Source organism: Crocuta crocuta, unplaced genomic scaffold (genome assembly GCF_008692635.1).
Source record: "Crocuta crocuta isolate KB4526 unplaced genomic scaffold, BGI_CrCroc_1.0 scaffold141, whole genome shotgun sequence".
Lineage (NCBI taxonomy): Eukaryota > Metazoa > Chordata > Mammalia > Carnivora > Hyaenidae > Crocuta > Crocuta crocuta.
The window spans coordinates 6,304,787-6,321,890 of NW_027527951.1; the positions used below are offsets into that span (position 1 = coordinate 6,304,787).

Consider the following 17,104-nt stretch of genomic DNA (forward strand, 5'->3'; position numbering starts at 1 on the left):
TCTTGTCCAGAGTTTTGAAGGAAGGAGGCTTCATTCAACTTCAATTTGTTTTCTCTTATTTTTTATTTAGCTTGTGGGTAACCAGCTTCCACTATTTTTCTGGTGATGCCCCAGACCATTTGTACACAGAGCACTGAGAATTACAGAAAAATATTGCCAACATTCATGATTTTCTGTCAAGGAACTAACACCAGACTCACATACACTTCCAGATATTTCTCTTCTAAATTTGCCACTTTAGAGGACACAAAATGCTTAATGCCATAAGTATTAGAAAGAGAAGCTGGTGAAATCAGTCCTCAAAAGACAAGCCTGAAATTCAGGCCAGACCTGTTGAAGATTTCATTTTGTTTTGCTTGTATGAGGTTCACAAACTTTTTGTTGATTGGAGGATTTTACCCAAGCCAACCTGGGCCAACACAAGGTTTAGAATGAAAAGCAAGCAGAGAAGGTAATGATTTTGAAGAGCTGTAATTTGAAACCAACAGGAACTCAACAGTTTCCACTGCATTAGTTTGGTTGGGGGTAAAAGAGAACAAATTTCAGTGTTGACATTTCAGCAAAGACACATGGGGCTGTAAACTCACATCAATCAACATCCCAAGAACATTTTTGCAATTACGGTTGTATTGCTTAGGTGGGTCTTTTTAACTTTTCCCAGCCCCACAACATTCTGGGCACTAGTGTTCATGTGGCCAAGGCAAGAAACTGTGAAGGCAAACTATGAACAAGACAGCTATGAACCATATCTGTGGTTTTCACTCCTGAGACTGGCTGGCTGGGGGTAGCTGGCCTGTTATTCACTGTGCCTCTGATTGCCCTGAACTTCCTGAACAGCTCATGACATGTTAATTAAATTCTATGATCCTTCCTTCCTTCCTTCCTTCCTTCCTTCCTTCCTTCCTTCCTTCCTTCCTTCCTTCCTTCCTCCCTCTCTTCCTCCCTCCCTCCCTCTCTCTCGTTCTTTCTATCTTTCCACCCAGTGTGGGACTCAAATCCACAACCCTGAGATGAGTCTACTGACTTGAGCCAGCCAAGCACCCCTGATTCTTCGAATACTCATTATTCAGACAGTTCTTTTGCCATTACTGAAGCCTAATTTCATGAAATGGCTCTACCACATTTAAGGCCCCCTTTAGCTCTCTCAGCCAAGAAGGATGAAAATGCTACAGGAAGGCAGAAGACTCCTCTGTGTCTTATAATTCTCCATTCATGGGACGTTCAGGTTTAATTAGCACCTTGGTTTAATTAACCAAGAGATAAATGTTTGATACTAGTACCTTTGAAGATTTTCTGCAATTACTCTGTCTTGGAGAACCTGCATGTCATCCACAGATGGTAGTGGGTGGCCGTCAGCACCTACAATGGAGAAGAGTCAAAGTGTCCTCAGTTGTATTTTATCAGTGGTTTCTCTTATCTTTCTGATAGCACCCTTTCATAACTTCAAAGGAGGCCATCATTAGGAATAATATTCTACAAATTTTATCCACGCTGATTTTCTTACAATCATTTGCAAGAGACTTTGAAGTATGGTGAGTAATTCAGTCCTTTTGTAGAAGTTTCCATTTGGCTCTCTCTTCATCAAGGGAAAGACTTTCCCTCAGATTCATTTCATATTACTCTTTGACTGGATTTCCTACAACCAATAAAGAAGAGTTTCTTTTCAAAAGTTTACAAAGTGTTCCAAGTTTAAATGTTGAACGACATCTAATTTCAGGTTATGAGACCTGTTTTTAAAGGAAAATGTGCTGAATTATAAAATCTCCTAAAGTTGCTGTAAGCTATTATTTATTTGATGAGTAGCAAAGTAAACACTTACAAGTGATTAAATTTGTTTCTTTTTGTAAATTTTTTTTACTGTGTATTTATTTTTGAGACAGAGAGAGACAGAGTGTGAGCAGGGGAGGAGCAGAGAGAGGGGAAACACAGAATCTGAAACAGGCTCCAGGTTCTGAGCTGTCAGAACAGAGCCTGATATGGGGCTCAAACTCATGAACTGCGAGATCATGACCTGAGCCGTATGCTAAACCGACTGAGTCACCCTGGTGCCCCTTAAATTTGTTTCTATTCTGCATTTATGACAGTTGAAAAATGTAAGTAACTAAAATCAACTTAGATACTTTGAATCAGAGGAAACACCCAGTTTAATGCAGTAAGTATTTGATGATGTAATCTTGCTGCCATGAATAGCACATTTTTAACATGTACACATTTATGATATATGATATAGAAGAAATATTAGTATCTAATATATCTTATAAGAAAAATATAACAAATATAAAAGAATAGGAAAACATCACATACCATCTAAGAACCCCAAATCTCCTTTACCTGGAAAAAGTATTTCTCTTGCCCATGTAAATAACTATTGACACATTCCATTTGGAGCTTTCTTGCCTCTTCACTGGTAAAAACAACTGTCTGTTGGTATATGCAGAGGGGAATCTCAGAGGTAACAGGTATAGATTATTTCCTTCAGTATAATAGACTTGGAATTTCTTCTTGATCTGAGCTGGCCCTAGTGATTCGGGTTAAATGTGGGGCAGTACCTAGTCCTTTGCTCTGTTCTGGAAGCTTAGAGCGAGTTTGTTACAGCAGAGGCTCCCTGGAACTGCCCTGTGGCTGCAGGACCCTTCCTCCCACACCACCCTTATCATGTCTTTTTCCGTTCCTGACAGAAGCTCAACTCCTCCACCCATTTACGCCACCCTCTGTAATCTGGCACACCCAACCCAGTTGGCCTGTTGAACTACTCCCGTGTGCTTCCCGTTCTGGGGGTTGGTGAGCTGTAGGACAACTTTTACATTCTCGGTTCTCACATCTCTGATAATATTACAAATTATTATAAGATGTCTACTTTTAAAATACATCCCTGGAGGACATATAAATGTGTATGTTTATCATTATGCACGACACCTTGTGATCCCTGGAAGTAAAAGTTAACACGTGAATGCGAAGCTGTAAGTATCTGGCTGTGGTCATGCTGGCAAAGCTGAACACGAAAGAACACCTTTTTGCAATCATTCTGAATATACTGTTCGGCGTAGCAGAGCCTGGAATTAGATGCCTGAATTCCAGGCTACAGCATTTACTAGCTCTGCGACCGTGAGTGAGTTAACTTCTCTGTGCCTCAGTAGCCTCTGAAAAATGGGGATCAAAGATCGCATCTAACTCATAGGGTTGATGTGAGGATTACATGCAAACATCCATGTGAAAAATTTAGGAGAGTTGAGGATCTATCATAAGCACACATAAGCACACAGTAAACGTTGGCAAGCAGTAGTATTGGAGTTTCTTATTTTTTTTTAGCTCTTGGAGTGGTAATATGCATTCAAAAGATATTTTCATGGAACGAGATCAGGCTTTTTATAAATTTTATAAACGGAGGTTCTGATGTGTCATCATTAAAATGATAATGTGTGGGAGAATAATGTAACAATTTAATTGCTATAGGCTATTACAAAAAGAACACAGGCAGCCTAAATATCTGCCTGATAAGTGTGTGTCCCTGGGAGTCAAATACTTCCTGCGGTGCCGTGGAAAGTTTTATTGGCCAGAAGAGAGCAAGGTGATGGGATGGTTCAGCCATCACAGTTTTCCGTTCCATAACCTTGACCCCAGCAGATGTATTGCCTGGATCCTGCCCTCATTTACATGTAGCACTTGTAACAGTTCATTTTAAATAGGCATAGCACTAAATATGCAATAGAAATTTCTTATTAATAAAAAAAGAAATTTCTTATTAAAATGTGTCTTCTTTTTACAATTTCATTAATGAACACTCTGCTGGAACAAATTTATTCTTTAATTTCAGCAAAACAGCATCATTTGGCAAATAAAATTAACATTATTAAAGAGAATGTTATTGGTTTACGGTTTTGTTTATATTTAATCTGCAGTTTCTTTTAGATTTTCAATGATACAAATATAATGACATTATTATGGGTGCATAGTCATATAAATATCGCTCAAGTGAATTATACCCAGGTTTTTTAGGGTATATATTTCAGTCACATTTTAGTAGATAGTAATGTAAGGGAATACAGGGAGATCTGTGGTCCATCGGTCTGGTAGGGAAATGCTATAGGAGAGTACCCAGCAGCCTGGCTTCCTCAAGGTCCTCCTGTGAGACTTTCTTTATGCTTTTATTTCTTCCATTCCTTACCTAGAAAAAGCCAGTTATTCCCTCCATGTATTCAAATTCTAAGCACCCCTCTGGGATCAGCTGAAGTCCTGACATTTCCTGACAAGCTCCATTTTCATTTCTGTCACCAGCCCTCCAATACTTAAAAATCTGTGCCACACAATGTAGCATTTAGTTATACGGCCCCCACTGTTGTCACTGCTGCCTACGTGGGTGAAGGTCTCATCTCTTGGATCAGGTTTTAAGATTGCTAAGCATGGAGGTTATACCTGGGACTTTATATATATCTTATACTCTAATCATAACGCGGCCTCACGGGTAAGTGCCAGGGACTGACTGAGCATCATTTTATTTATTTATTTATTTATTTGTTACCTTTTTTTAATGTTTATTTTTGAGACAGAGAGACAGACCATGAGTGGGGAAGGGGCAGAGGGAGAGGGAGACACAGAATCCGAAGTAGGGTCCAGGCTCTGAGCTAGCTGTCAGCACAGAGCCCGAATTAGGGCTCGAACCCACAAACCATGAGATCATGTCCTAAGCCCAGGTTGGACCCTTAACTGACTGAGCCACCCAGGTGCCCCAGAGCCCCACTTTATCATGAGAACCTGAGTCACATATAGATGCTGAGTTTGTTTTGGAGTTTATTCAAGTTTTGGTCAAAAATATCTAATCTAAGACCTTAAATGGTTCCTGAAGCAAGGATAAATTTTTGATCCACATGGCGCTGATGCTGGGCCACACACAATGTGTGAAGAAGGGAATCATGGCCCCATCTCAAGGCCATTTTGCCCTTTATTTTTCTTCAGCCAGACTTATGATATTTTCTGTATGCAACGACTCAGCACAAGACTCGGATGTGTCTTGTGTAAATGCGTGTGTGGGGAGAGAAAGAGAGAGAGAGCATGTGCTCGTGTGAATATCAGCTCCTCTGTTCATAAAATATACAGATAAGATTGGGAAATAGCCAAAATCCCTTTCTGCCCTAAAATCCTAGGAAACATTGGCACACATGCCCATTAATTTGACATTAACATTCACAACTCAATGTGGGTGTGTGCCAGAATTTCACCTGCTGATAATATGCTGGAAAGTTGAGTTGGATAGTTTAAGGGCTGTACTTTAAAAGTTTGGTTTGGCTTCTCTCTCCGTATTAGTGTTGTACTTAGCACTTAGGAATCCATGCTATAAAGCAAGTAGATGATTGAACTTAACTCTCTTGGCTTTTTCAGTTGTTCAGAAACTGAGCTGCATTTCCTGGCTCTCAAACTTCGTAAACTCATCAGATTTTGCTGCAGAGCAATGTCATTAAAATAACAGTCCTCAGTGGAAAACACTAGCACCATTCACAGTGAAATGCTGAAACAGTAACTGATGTTTTTAAACTGTGAATTGGAGGCATTTTTCTACACAAGCACACATATACATTTAGATAGACATGGAAGGTAAATGCTTAGATTTCTTAGGTAGCTGTCCCTTCATTTCTTCTGGAAGTAGCTTTTAGTCTTGTTGCACAAGTGCATTCTGTCTCTGCTTGCTCTGCCTTGGAAAGTAATAATAGTTCCAAACTGCTTTCCCTAAGGAGCTGTTGGAACGTCCAAAATGTCCTCATTAGAAACCTTGCACTGAACCACACAAATCTTGCCATTGTGGATGGTGCTCGCATGTGGGACTATTACTTCATGCACAATGACATGGGACCAGAAAACATGTGAACAGGAAGCCAAACCCAAGAGAGAGTTGGGGAGCAGCCAGCTTTCCAAACAGCACAGAAATGAAGCAGAACCCGGCAATATTCTGCACTCAGGTGTCTGGGGGACCGCACAGCTGCAGACATTGCTCAGGACAGCGCAGTGGCTCAGGCGGCACCCGCCTGGAGTAAATCATTATGTCAGCAAACCCAAAATAATTGTGAAGAGTGGAGCACTTGCTTATGAAGCCAAGACTTTAACTGGCTTGAGTAACCTACATGTGGGATAGCCAGCACCTTATATGGAAGCTCACTATATTCTTCATGCTTTCTATTGTGCTAATGGGAATTCCCCAAATGTATCTTGCTCCTTCTTTAAATAATAAACTTTCATAGGATGCAAGTTCATCTTCTAAAATATATAGAGGGTGATTAATTTGTTTAATGGAGATAGTAACAGCTCCTTTTTGGAATTTCTCTCTCTCTCTTTTTTTTTTTAATGTCGGAAGCAGTTTGGTAAAAATAGAATTTTTTTTCATCAAGAGCCCAAAATAATTTGAAGTTTGGGGGATTTTGAAGTGAAACATCAGAAGCCAGATGGTATTCAGCTTATAACCAAAAACTATCTTTCTGATGAGTGATAAACTTCTTTATATTCAGAAGTGGAAATAGCTTCTTAAATCTGTTTTTAAATATGTTGATATAGTTTACCTACCAGACAGAAATATTATACGACTTTGTGAGACTAGTCATGAAGTCTGGGGCTAAGCCCCTTTCATAATAAATGGTGTTTGCTCTGAAGTGTTCAGGTGGGGAAGGCACTCCGAAATGCAGGAAATCCGATCAAGGCTTTGCCATAAGAGATTAAGGGCTGAGTGTAGAAAGGGTGAAAGGTATATGAAAACGAAGGTTATCAAGTAATCAGACCTCAAAGATTTAAAATGTCACAGCTTCCTGTCTGTTAATCAGATCGTTTTCTATCCATTCTAAATGTTAAAATTCTTCCAGTTGTCATCTTTTAAAACTTCGCAAATGTTATCCACCCCTTCTTTCTGATTACATACCATTCAAGCGCATGGGAGACCTTTCCTGTCACACCAAAGGAGATGATTGTAGGCTTAGTAATGGCAAGGTGGGAAATCACCAACTTTGCCCTGGTCTTAGAAATTACTTCTTTTTGGGGTATCTGGGAGGCCCATTCAGTTGAGCGTCCGACTTCGGCTCAGGTCATGATCTCACAGATCATGGGTTCAAGCCCCGTCCATGTCAGGCTCTGTGCTGACAGCCAGCTCAGAGCCTGGAGCCTGTTTCAGATTCTGTGTCTCCCTCTCTCTCTGACCCTCCCCTGCTCATGCTGTCTCTCTCTCTCTCAGAAATAAATAAAACATTAAAAAGATTTTTTAAAAAGAAATTACCTCTTTTTCTTTTGTCTCTGAGTGTATCCCCTAATTCAAGGGCAGTGGAAAAGTCTGTTAAGGAAGGACTTCTTCATGATTAAATATTCTTTATGAATATGTATTCCTTCTCAATAAGTATTCTACTAGCCTAGATATTTTTCCTAGTCTCTATTAATTGCTGAAGGCTCAGAGGAAGTACAAATTAGTCTTTTTAAGGGTATGCATGGCTATTGGCAAGACTGCCCTAGACATGGCCTTCCTGTTGAAAGTTAGTGGAAAAACAATCCACTCAACAGCAGGGATGCAAGATGAAACCTCAGAGCCCAGTAAGCCCAGATATTGACATTTCTTAGGGGCATCAAGCATAACAGGGAGAGCTTACACTTTGTCTCTCCTCCAAATCCACTCCCCCAAATCTGGCAATTTTTATACTTTTTTAAAAACTACTTTTGATTTTTACTCAATGTTGTAGTCTACCCTCTTACTGACACCTCAACTCAACAGCCCCCCTCCCCCAACTAACTCAATTCTCTGTTATAAACTTGTGCCTCCTCTTCTTTTATGGTAGTCCATTGTAGCTACCCAGTTGAGCCCCGAAACTAATACAGACCTTTTTCCCTTTCCTTTCATTCCCTCATTCAACCCTCACATTGAGAACATCGTACCTTCTAAATAGTTCTGGAATCTGCACCCTGTTGTCCACTTACACAGCTCAGGACTTCAGCATTTCTCAGGGAAAACTACAATAGTCTTTTTGTTTTTTTCAATAGATATCCTTTTTTTTTTTTTACATTTATTTATTTATTTTGACAGAGAGGGAGAGCATGAGTGGGGGAGAGCTAGAGAGGGAGGGAGAGAGCAAGAATCTCAAGCAGGCTCTGTGTGGTCAGTGCAGAACCCAACGCAGGGCTTAATCCCACAAACCACGAGATCATGACCTAAGCCAAAACCAAGAGTCGGATGTTTAACCAACAGAGCTATCCAGGTGCCCCACTACAACAGTCTATTATTAACTGGTCTTCTAGTTCATAGTATTGCCTAGGCCTTTGCTTAACCCCCACTCCATACTGGATACTAGCTGCTGTATATAAAACCTTCCTAAAACAAAAAATCCTATCTACTTTCTGCCTCCTCAGCCCCATGCAAAGTCCTCTCTTAGCTCCCACTGATTAAAGAGTGATCCTGAAGGTGCTATGGCTAGTGTTAGGGTAAGTTAAGAAGCTTGTGCTACAATGCTTCCATCATTGGGATGGGTTTGGTACAAACAAATGCAATAGTCTATTAAACCAAACAATATCTTACTGGTGCAGCTGGTTTACATTTCAGCTCAAATTTTTTCTTGTATATTGATCTAAACCTATAAAACAGGTTTTTGTGTTTTTTTTGAGATCATGAGTTGGTCCATGCATGAGTTTTGAGTTTTACTACAGTACTAGGTCCAATCACTTGAGCATGAGGCACCAGAATATTCATGGTTGGGCCCCTGACTAAATCTCCAGCCCCTCCTAGAGGCAACATTCTGGCATCAACTGAAATCAGCCTCTGACCCCAGGCTTTCTCACACCTTCTTCTCTCCCAGTGCTCTTTCTTCGACAAAGTCCTTCCCCATCTCTTGCTGATCCTTTAAAACTGACACACTCACCTTGTCACTGGATAGTTCCTTTGACTGAGACCAGACAGAAATAATCATTCTGGTTTCACTTCTGTCACTTCATCTGAAACACACTTCTATTTTTACAGGTATTGCACTGTTGAGAAAACCATCTGTCGTTTGGAACTATATAAATTCTCTCAGGGCGGAATATTAATCTTATTCACTTTTGTATCACTAGTGCTTAGCATAGCATGTGATACATAGTAGATGCTCAATAAATGAATGAACTGCATCAAAGATAATAAAGTAAAAGGCAAAGCCCTAAGGGGTGTCTGGTGGCTCAGTTGGTTAAGCATCCGAACTTCAGCTCAGGTCATGATCTCACAGTTCCTTAGTCTGAGCCCTGTGTCGGGCTCTGTGCTGATAGTTCAGACCCTGGAACCTGCTTCGGATTCTGTGTCTCCCTTGCTCTTTGCCCCTACCCCACTCACATTCTGTCTCTCTCAAAAATAAACAAATATCAAAAATATAAAAAAGAAAAGAAAAGAAAAGCCCTAAAATTGACTGAAACACTGCTATTTTCAGACACTGTGCTTGGTGTTTTTCATATATTATTTCCTTTTAGTCTTTTCAACAATCCTACCTTTGGGGTTAGTAGTATTGACCTTATTTTATAGATGTGAAACCTCAGGCTAAAAATCTTAAAGATCTTGCTGCTGGTCATATAACCAGATAATGGCAAAATCAAGCCTCAAATCCGGATGCCCTCATGGTTTGTACCCTTTCTACTCTGACTGAGTATGCCTTTGAAGCTAATGTTGAGATTATGTGGCTGATCCTTGTAATTAAATTAGCTAACATATAGAATTTAGTGTTGACAGATCACTTTTAAATTTAGGGGTAAAAGCAACTAGAATCCAGTCTCATTTTCAACTTTAATTATGCCTTAGAATTTCTTGGAAGCCACAGAGAATTCTAAGTGGAAATGTCATTTAAAGAGATTCTTTAAAAATAGACATAATTTTATAAAGTTTCCTATGTCTGCTGAATAAATAGCTCTATGGCATTCTGAAATTTGATATGGAATCTTTCTGCTTGGCCCACTTTGGATATTATACTATCATGTAAAATTCTGAGTTCTAGATAGAGACAACAAATGTAAGAGTATATGTGTTTAGATATATATTTAATTGTCCTGAACTCTTACATATATATGTGTATACATACACACAAACATGCACAGTTATACCATACTCATGATATATGTGGCTTTCGCATCTGTTTATCTAAAGATAAGGACAAGCAAGTTCAGTGGATGCATCATAGATAACACTCCTGGCATTAAAAGTGAAAGGCCATGTTTTTCTACATTATTGCCAATGTCTAGGTCTCAGTTTCCTTACCTGAGTAAAGGCAGTAATTTTCTATATGCCATACTTACACCAAGTTGTAATCATGGTTCTGTAAATGCAAATTGCACACCTCCCCAAAATAGAACTTTCTTTATGTTCTATTTTGTGTTCAGAAATTGTATCTTTCTTAGTGTTGTTCCAAGGGGTTTAAGTTCACTTTTGGTTGAAAGTCAATTTCTCAAAGCAGTGAGCATCATCCCTGAGAAAAATGCTCTCTGAATTCAGCAGTCTTTAGGAGAACAGCTTAGTAACAGAGCTTTGGTGTTTGCTGGTGCCTAAGAAATTGGTGTCCATGTTCCTTTAACATTTAGACCTTCCAGCTCTGCGGTGAAAAACTTAGTAACACTTCACATGTCCACTATAGTTACAGTGTTTTTGTACAGTTTATACAAGCCCGTGCAAGTTTTCAAGCCTTCACCAAGAGATGGGATTTATTTCAGAGTGTGAAAAGAAACTTCCAACAATTATATTTGTCTGAAATTGCGAGCACTGCGGCGCAGAGAACCTGAAGACTAAAGTCCCTCCATCCTTTCTGGTTGCCTCACAGGCCACGCGAAGAACCAGGATTCCTCTCTCGGGTGAGGAGATGTGTGTGGGACAGGCAGCCATAACCTGGAGGTGATGAAAGTGGCCAATTTCAGCACCTGGCCTGGGTGCTCTTTTGTCGTGTGAATTCTCAACCGCAACTTCTTTCCCCTCCTGTGATTTTTAGGAGGGACCCAGGTGGGTGGAGACTTTGGCCGGAAACACACTTTCCATCACCTAAGAATCGGAGCGAGGGAAACTAAATCTTAAGGAATAGGTACTATAAAATGGACCGGGGCAGCAAGGAAAGTTTGGGTTTCCTGCCTTTCTAAAGAAAAAGCAGAGCATCATACTTACAAAAGCCGCCTTCCAAATCTTCTCTAGAGAACAAGCTCTGGGAACTGGGCGCGTGCAGAGGAGCAGAGATAAGGTGGCAGCGGGACTTCCTTCCTGCGCCCGAGGGCGGGAGTCATTGTTCCTTATCTCCCCTGACCTCGGAGGCGCGGGGAGCCGGGGAGGCCCGGCCTCTGACCCGCACCGCCCTCCTCCCGTCTGGCCTCGGCGCGGGCTTGGGGTTTCCTCTCGGCCGCTCCGGCCGCCGGAGATTCATTAGGGACTGTCTGCGAAGTGCTTGCAAGATGAAGAGGGTTATATAAGCCCGCGTATTATTATCATCACACACCCCCATAGAACCAAGGCTGCCAGACAAACAAAAGCCAGTTCCAAGAAGAGGAGGAGCAGAGGCAGAAGTNGCCTCAGGCCAGGTGTTTCTGCCGCTTCTCCTTACTCCTCGCCTCTCGTTTTCCCAGCGAAGGCTTGCAGGGAGCTCCCTGCGCCAGGGCTGAACCCTCTCCTTTAATCGCAGAGTTGCAATCTCTATGGGTCTCGTGGTTGGNGGGTCTGAGAAAGTTTTCTGATTCACCCTGAGCATCCATCTTCCTTGCTGACTCTCCCTCCCCAACTTGCTACCTCCTTTTTTTTTTTTTTAATCCTTTTTATCCTGCCTGTTCCCGGCACTACTCCCCATCTCCCCAACTCCTCAGGAACTCTCTCATCCTCTCTCATCCTGGTATTCAGAACTTCCATTTATTTGTCTCCACACTCATGACCAACTTCCCAGCCCTCCCTCGGCCTCACCTACCCCAGCACATTAGAATATGAATCATACTCTAAAGATGGCCTTTCAGTTCCTTCACTTTCTAGCCTTACTCACATCCTCCTCCTCAGCCTGGAATGTCTGCACTCCCATTTCCTTCAAGGCTTAGTTAAATCCCAACTTCCCCACGGAATCCTTCCCAAATTTCTCCTCTTTTGTCCGCTGGCTCTGCTTCTCTCTCTGTTTTAATTCCGCCCCGGCCCTCTGCCTCCCCATAGGTTTGGAGCCTTATGTGTTTCCCCAGGATGGCCTAGGGGACCGGAGCCTGTGTAAAGCAGACACTTAATGAATGTTCACTGAATTTAACTGACAGCCAACCCGATCTTACCTGGGCCATCAGTCTTGGAGCGAAAGTAACGTCCATGGGCTCAGGTGAACGCTGCCATGTGGTGGCAAAATATTGACAGTGGACCTGGGCAAGGGCTTAGAGGTGTTGGTGGATAGCCTTTTTTTTTTTTTTTTTTTTTAAGGAAAGCTTTACAAAACATGGAAATGGGTGTCCAAACTTTACCAAAGTCAGCCTCTCAGGTATAAGTTCGTGAGGGTAACAGGATGGCTGGCATCCACTGAGCCTCTGCTACTACATTTAGAGGAGCTATAAAGTGGAGCTTACTTAATAGAATGCCAGGAAAATTCCCCAAAGGTGAGATTTTCAGAAATCAGACTTCTGGGATGCATTTTACAGGGGGAACTCATCCAGTAGCGAAAGAACCACAGGCTATCACAACAGCAATTGCACAAACGAACAACAGCTCCCTGGCGAGTTGTTTTATGATACAGGGTGAAATATAGACCGTGAGCTGTCAGGTACTGAATTTCTTGTGGCTTAGCATTAAAGTGTTCTTAATGACATCTCCCCTGGTATTCTTTGGTGAAGGCAACATGCTTTAAATTCCATCTGTGGTGGTTGGATCAACCCTGGTGTCATTTAAGAGACTTGGGGTGTGTCTACACAGTACTGCTCTCTAGTACACACAAAATGTTCAGTCACTTAGAAGAATTTTCCCGCCTCCACTAATTGGGAACAATGAAAACCAATTCAGGTCCTAAAGAGAAATGTTTGCCTCAAGTTCTTGAGGTTTTGGCTTCAGGAATGACAGAAGTCTCGTGGCAATTTAGTAGTTCAAGTATAGGATCTTTCCTCATTTTGCCCTGCTCAAGTCAGAGTCATAATATTTATTAAAGCTCCCATTTGCAAGGCCCTCCTAGGTTCCAGGCACGGGCTAGATGCTTCACACTCATTCTTAACGTAGCAATTGTCCTAAAACAGAACTATTTTTATCTTCACTTTCTAGATGGAGAAACTGGTAACTCAGCTCAGGAAGTGACAGAAGGAGGACTTGAACCCACATCTGACTATCCAGCCTATAATTTTTCCATTCTGCAGAAAGCTGGGAGGAATCTTGGACAGTATCTCATCTGCTGGCTTTCAAACTGGGTTCCAAGGAACGCTGGGCTTTCCAGGAAGTGCTTTAGGAATCTTTGGGGAAGAATTGGGAAAGAGGAAATGTGAGGGGAGGCCAGGTCAGTAGGGCTTGGGCCCCAGTCAGTGGATTCAAACAAACAAGCTTCATTTCTGCCTATTTTATAAAGTGACTTTAAGTTTTGTTTGAAACAAGGGTTTTGCTACTAAAAAAATTATTTTGAAACTGTTGATCTAAGGGCACCAAGGTGGCTCAGTCGGTTAAGGGTCCGACTTCAGCTCAGGTCATGATCTTGCAGTTTGTGACTTTGTGCCCCGCATTGGGCTGTGTGTTGACAGCTCAGAGCCTGGAGCCTGCTTCAGATTCTGTGTCTCCCTCTCTCTCTGTGCCTCCCCCACTCAGGCTCTGTCTCTCTCTCTCAAAAATAAATAAACATTAAAAAAATTAAAGAAAAAAATCCGACTCTTGGTTTCAGCTCAGGTCATGATCTCAGAGTTTCATGGGTTCAAGTCCTGCTTTGGGTTCTGTGCAGGCAGCATGGAGCCTGCTTGGGATCCTCTGTTCCTCTCTCTCTGATCCTCCCCCACTTGCGCTATCTCTCCAAAATAAACAAATAAACTAACAACAACAATAAAAACCCCTTCATCTAGTTTAACATCCTCATGAAAAAGTCTAGAACTTGGGGTCCAGAGAGATTAAATGCCTTGCCCAAAATTTTATAATAGGCCCAGCATTAACTTCAGGTGTCTAAACTCTTTCTGACACCACTGGCCTTCTCATATCCTTTATCTTTTCTCTTGTTAAGCAACAGGGAAAGTGAGAGATAGTCTGACCTGACTGTCTTACCTGACAGAATTCTTCATGAAAAATGGAAGGCAGAAACACTTTCACTTCAGTGAGCTAGACCATTTTCGGCCATTGGCTGTTAAGTCTAAAGTTAGTCAATATTCACCTTGTGACAAATTAAAATCAAGCAAGGAATTAAATATGTAATTTGTCTGGATGATTTAGGACCCTCTTCCCCTTTTCATTCAAATCAAAGTGAATAGCAAAGGATGCTTCTGCATAAATCATCTAGCTAATTATATAGGTGTGGCTTGAGAGCACTCTCTTGAGAAAACTCTTTACATCCCCATATTTGTTAATCCAGTCAAAAGCAACTCTTTTGAGGCACCTGGGTGGCTCAGTTGGTTACGTGTCCAACTCTTGGTTTTTGGCTCAGATCATGACCTCACGGTTCGTGGGTTCGAGCCCCATGTCGGGTTCTGTGCTGAGGGCACAGAACCTGCTTGGGATTCCCTCTCTCCCCCTCTCTCTGCCCATCCCCAGCTTATGTGCGTGCATGCTCTCTCTCTCTCTCTCAAAAAATAAATACATAAACATAAAAAAATTTTAAGACAGCAATTCTCTTTACATGAGACATGGTATGTGTGGTAAAAACATGTTTGTTAGAGGGGCCAAATATAGCCAAGGGCAAGTGAGCTCCTTCTTTCCCTCCACCCTGGGAAAGGCCCCCCACCTGGCCAGCCCCTTTACAGCTGCTCCAGCTACACTCTACCTGGTCCTCAACCTAATATATTTCACTCTCCTTCCAGACCACATGATCATTGAAACAAGCCAACCATATCCCACCCTGGGACTCAAGGTACACTTGATCCTCTTGTTACTACAAAGCCTGCCTCCCCCCCCCCCATAGCCTTTTCTGGTTCCCTATGTTCCCCAGTGCAACCTCTGCGTGGCTCTGCAGGCACACAGTGTCCTCCTCCCCTGGGCTCTAGGCTTAGGTGACTGACAAACCGCTGTTGTTCCCACATGTACAGTGTCAGAAGTTCTGCCTCTGGTCATCCTGGAAACTTAGGGCAGGACTTCCCTTACCAATGGGGTGAAGAGGAGGTGAACAAAACAATGACCAGACATGAATACTAATACCAAATGGAATTTTGCAGAGAACTAGTGCCAAATATCACATCCTTTGGAGTTTTGCTAAGTGTCAGGCTATTTGCAGATAGAAATGAGTTTTCACTGAAATTATGTCAGCCAAAACTGACCTTTGTTCATTTCAAGGCCCCAGAACCTTCCCATCTGCTCTTTTTAATTTTTACCATTCTCACCTGGAGATTTTGGGGGAGTAACAGCATTGTTCTCTTTCCTGAGATGACTTAACTTTAGCCCTGCCTAAAGGCACAAGAGTGAAAAGATGACCCTTCTATCCCTGTCATTTAAATCTCTACTAACTGCATTCTTTCCGTAAAATGTAGCAGAAAGAATTTTTCTCATCTCCACAGACCAAGAAGAGATTATAATAAACAAATCTTTTTTCCCTCCATCTGAAACATTCCAATATTAATGTATTTCCAAATTCTGAGGCCTAGAAACAAAGCTTTAGATGTAATTTCTTTTCCCATTCATGAGATTTACAATAGGAAGGTCATGTTTGTACTAGATTTTGGTTGAAATTAATCTTCTTTTCTCCTCGGCATTTCTATAGAATCCAGGCACTTCATTATTTAGTCATTTCCAAATATTAAATGCTTGTCATTCTTGAGCAATGATCTAATCTTCCCTTTATGGGTGGAGAAACAAAATTGTGGAACCTGCAAATCATTGCCAGGGCATAGATCACTGTAAAGGTTATGGCTACCCATTAACTTTCTTTCCTCCACACGTTCTTTGACTACAAAGTAAAATTGTAAATTGTTCTGTAAGCAGCATGCATGGCCTCCTCTGGCTATTAGGAAGTATTCACGAAGAGCTCATTTGTATGTTGCCTTACAAGAGACACTTTATGGAGTAAATAAATATAGTCGAATACCACAGCCGACCTCAACGCTGAGGCTGTGCTGTATCATCACACCCCCTTTTCTGGCCTGCGCCTCATACAGATCAAAATATATTCTTAGTTCAGTTGAACAAGGGTTCATTTAACCCACATCTGCTGCTCATCAAATCTCTATTTTAGGAGTGGGGAATTCTTTTTCAGAGATAGATTCTGTCTGGAAGGTCTACGGCAGCAAATAGTCCTCATTAAATTTCACAACATTTTACCAACATATAGAGTGTACCCGCTTTTATGTGATTATAGAACCCAGGCAAAACCCGGCACCCCCACTTCAAAGGATTCCTCACTTGACTAATTCTAAAGACTAAATTGATTTTCTCATCATTTGTTGTATTTGACAATAGAAAAGCTGACGCAGCAACATTGCTGACATAACAGCTCATTTCTATTCAAGGGGAAGGAATTTGCGTTAATATTCTTAATGACTGGCATCTTTATGAGAAATGTGAAATCATTTATCCTTAGCAATAACCTAACTAGGATTAAAAAGCACTTGGTACTTAGAACGGAAGTCACCTGTCAGGAAAAATTATTTAGACTGATGCAAATTAACTGAATAAATTGGCTTCCTAATTATGGTGTATATATTTAAGTTTGTTAAAATCGGTTTGAACTAAAGCATTTGGAAAGGATCTTTCAAGAAGTGATCTGACATTCTGTTGGAGGAAAAGATAACACATTTATGTCACATTTCCTCAGGACCTCTGGAAATGATTTAAGAAGCCAGGACATGTAAATCAAAGGCAAATTAAGTAGGCATGTATGTGTCTTGCTTCTCAGGAACAGCAATAAGGCCTTACAGAAAACATTGAGCAGCACATGCATTGTGTTGCCTTGGATTCGAAATCACCAGTCGTGCTTTCCTAGGAAGTTGATGCCATCCTGTCAAGGCTGGCTTGGGGATGAGCCCACGGGACCAGTCT

The 17,104-nt window shown here is 41.5% G+C and overlaps 1 protein-coding gene across 4 annotated transcripts in view; it reads right to left on the bottom strand.

The window, feature by feature from the left end:
- SULF1 (sulfatase 1) overlaps positions 1–17,104 on the bottom strand; it is a 176,593-nt gene that overhangs the window by 140,418 nt on the left and 19,071 nt on the right. For all 4 annotated transcript variants that reach the window (XM_077752455.1, XM_077752454.1, XM_077752458.1 and 1 more), the window contains exon 2: positions 1,281–1,359. The gene's annotated coding sequence lies outside the window, so the exon portion shown is untranslated. The remainder of the gene's footprint in view (positions 1–1,280; positions 1,360–17,104) is intronic.